The sequence below is a fragment of the Acomys minous genome (assembly GCF_964271855.1).
Source record: "Acomys minous genome assembly, chromosome: 3".
Taxonomy (NCBI): Eukaryota; Metazoa; Chordata; class Mammalia; order Rodentia; family Muridae; genus Acomys; species Acomys minous.
The window spans coordinates 68698089-68702257 of NC_140485.1; positions in this window are offsets into that span (position 1 = coordinate 68698089).

The window sequence follows — 4169 nt, forward strand, 5'->3', positions numbered from 1 at the left end:
CCTAGCTAAGTGGCCAAGGTTGCTTCCTTCCTCCCTCCCTCCCTCCTTCCCTCCTTCCTTCTTCCTTCCTCCCTCCCTCTTTCCTTTCCTTTCCATGCTCCCTTTCTCCTTCCCTCCCTCCAAATTCACTCTTTGATATGTTGAGGACACAGGGAGAATTTCAGTTGCACTTTTTATTTCTGCTTCTATGATGCAATAATTAAACTTGGCCTGGGGTGCTTCCAGTCCCCTTCCCTCAAGAACTAACTCTCTTCTCTCTCTCTCTCTCTCTCTCTCTCTCTCTCTCTCTCTCTCTCTCTCTCTCTCTCTCTCTTTCTCTCTCTCTCTCTCTCTCTCTCTCTTTCTCTCTCTCTCTCTCTCTCTCTCTCTCTCTCTCTCACACACACACACACACAGACACACAGACACACACTCCCTCCCTCCCTCCCTCCGTTTTGCCCTCTCTGATTACCTTCAACAGAGAGTTATAATCCCACACCATAACAAAGGACCCCTGAGGGCATTCTGGAAAGAAAGTGTGCTAACCCTACCCCTTTCTAGAGTGATGACAAATAGACATGGGCCCAGGACCAAATGTGACTCACAGGGCTCCAGGGACTTGGTCCCTTGTTCTGCTCTCCCTGGCCAGAGGGTGGGTCCACCAAGAGCTTCAGGGTTGCCTAGCTTGGTGGCATCCAAGTCCTTGGACCCGTTTCTAGCTGTTGGGTTCGGACACAGACCTTCTCTGTGTCACAGACCTCGTGCCACAGAGACAGAGAAATGAATGAGATGACTCAGCTAGCTCCAGGCCCAGAAGATGCATGCTGTGGCTTCCCAAAGACAAAACAAGATTACAGAGAGGCAGAGCACAAAGTCCCAGGCCTCGAACGCTAATGCTCTCCAACCCGTCAACACAGAGGCACAATAATTTGCTAAAATCCAAATAGTCCAAGAAAGAATGGTCATGCAAGTCAAACTACTTATTAAGTCCATTTATCCACATGCACATCCACTTCCCTGCCAGGGGCTGCTCGTCACTATCCCCAGGCCATTTGCTCGGATCACAGATGCCCAGGTGTCCCTAACCCTTAGAGTCCTGCAGACAGGTGACAAGGCTCAGAGATAAGTCAAGAAAGTGGCAGGTGTTACTTCCAAGAAGACCCACAGTGGGACTCTCTATGCTCCGTGCCATGATGGTCCTTAGAACATGTGTCAAGACAGTGCCCCATCTCCATCAGCTGGACCAATACAACACACACACACACACACACACACACACACACACACACACAGAGGCCCATGCACGCACATGCACATGCACACACACATGGACACACCCCACCCCACCCTCACATGCACCTCCCCACCCCACCCCCACATGCACACACACACACACACACACACACACACACACACACACACACACACCACTAAAAGGCAAGAGATATGGGGAACCTTCTTTTTTTTTTTTTGGTTTCTGTTTTTCTCTTTACCGTATTAAACTATGGAGATCTGGGTGCTGTTTGTTGCCACAGCACAATCTTGCCCACGGTTACCGTCACAGCAACATTCTCTTCCACTGTATCCAACAGGTACACACACCGATGGCCTGTGCGGTGGCTAACATCAACTGTCAACATGGAAGGATCTAGAGTAACCTAGGAGACAAGCCTCTGAGCATGTCTTCAACTGAGATTCCAGACTGGGCCAACTGCAGTGAGAAGACCGACCCGAATGTGAGCACCATCCTGGGGGCTGGGATCCTTGACTGAATCAAAAGAGTTGATCTGAGCATCAGTATCCATCCCTCCAGCCTCCTGACTGTGTATGCAATGTGACCGGCCCTCCATGCCTTCCCACCACGATGGATTGTTCCCTCAGCCTAGAAACTCAAAACAAAACAAAACAAAACAAAACAAAACAAAACCCTCCCTTCTCAGACTTGCTCTTGCCATCTGTGACAGCAATGAGAAAACTAACTAATACAGTCATGTCTTTCTCTAGAACCTTCCTAATGCTGCGACTGTTTGACGTGGTGACCCCCAACTATAGCTTTATTTCTTGGCTACCTCATAACTGTAATTTTGCTGCTGCTCATATGAATCGTAATGCAAATATACAGGCTATCTGAAATGTGACCTCTTTGAAAGGGTTGGTCTACATGCACGCGTACGTGCGCACACATACACACATACCCACACCCTTGCCCAGAAGGTCACTACCCACAGGTGGAGAACTGCTCTTCCAGACTCACACTACAGTGCTGATTGTCAAGCTCTGCAGGCCGACATCTCAGGACTGTGAGAGGACACACACCTTGACCCACCAGAAGCTGCACCCTGACACCCTGATGAAGGGAGCCTCTCCAGCTGCTGTCATCGGAGACCGACAGTCACAGCAGGTCAAAGTGGGGTAGAAACAGAAGCCGTGGGGTGATAGTGGGAACATGCACCTCAGACTCGGGCACTGGTTGCCATTTGGGACTGAGCTTTAAGCCTCACCCACATGGAGAGCATCTCAAGTCTCTTAAGGAGAAGACAAGCGGGAGACTGTGCCTTGGACAGGAGGCGGGAGGACATGTCTTAGCTCAGAAATCAAATGAGTCCATGAAGAGCAAGCTGTGGGGAGATGTGAGGATGTAAGAAGACTACAGATGCGAAGGGACAGAATTAATTTCGTTTTATTATGCTTTTTAATAGTCTTGGCTCAGCATGCAGGCACGCAGTAACTGTGTCCTTCTCCAACTCGCACTATTTGTAGTAACAAAACACTCCCCATATATCTCCCAGGACCACCCCAGCCCTGCAGCTGCAAGCCAGGAAAATGAAAACACATGTCCACACAGCTCCACACGTCACTGCTCACAGTGCTCTCGCTTGGGCTCACCACACCACGGGTACAAGCCAGACACTTGTCCTCTGATGGATTAACAAAACAAAAGGGGGGGGCATTGAGATGGTTCCCTGGTTTAATCCCTGGAAGCTACATAAAGGTGGAAGAGAAACCATGTCTCCAAAAAAAAAAAAAAGCAAAACAAACACAACATAGTAATCAATCAAGCAACCAACCAACCAGCCAATCAATCAATCAATCACTGCAATTTGAGGGCTGTATAACTACTGTGGACCCTGATTGTGGTAGGGTACATATCAGTTTAGACCCGTGTTGACAGTGTCAGTCTAGACCTGAGGTGTGATGTTTTGAAAGAGAACAGCCTCTATAGCTCGTATGTTTAGAGCCTTGGTCCTGAGTTGGTGGAACTGTTTAGGAAAGATCAGGAGGCATGGCCTTGTTGGAGGAGGTGTGCCCCAAAGACTAGGACAGTCTTTGAGGTTTCAAAGTCTCTCTCTCTCTCTCTCTCTCTCTCTCTCTCTCTCTCTCTCTCTCTCTCTCTCTCCTCTCTCATCTCCCTTCCCTCACAGTTGTAAATATATGATATGAGCCAGCTGTTTCTTTCCTCTGCCATCGTGGACTCTGAAACCATGAAACAAACACTTTCAGTTAGAAGTGGCTTTGCTCAGGTGTTTTACCATCACAGACTGGGGCTCCATAAAGAGCTGATTTGGCTGTACAGTCATTTTTTTAAAAAAATAACAATATTTCTAAAGCGTATCTGGCTCAGGGGCTGGGGGTGGGTCAAGTGTTGTCCAGGTATGAGGGGCTGAGTTGGGAAGCTGAGGGGCAGGGCAGCACATCTTAACCCCGGTGCTGGGGAGGTGGAAAGAGGCAGTGTCCTGAGGCTCACTGGCCAGCTAGTCTAGCCAAAGCAGTAATCTCCAGGCTCAGTAAACAAGGCAGGGGCTGGAGAGATGGCTCAGCAGTTAAGAGCACTGGCTGCTCTTCCAAAGGACTCAAGTTCAATTCCCAGCACTTCCATGGTGGCTCACAGCTATGTGCAATTCCAGTTGCAGGGCGTCCAGCAGTCTCCTCTGGATGCTCTTCGACACCAAGCACACAGCATAGCTGCAGACACTCACCCCTGTAGTTAGAATTACAATAGATAAACCTTCAAAAGCAATTCAGAAAGTGATGAGGAAGCCCAGCACTGACACGCGTGCTCACGTACCCACATATGCTCCTCCTGTACATGCGCACTCATGCTTATTACATCTGCCACATGCAAACTTATTAGGCTGTGGTCATATGGTGGGGGAGGAGGTCCTCTTCTGTCAGAGGTCTAGGGGAGGGAA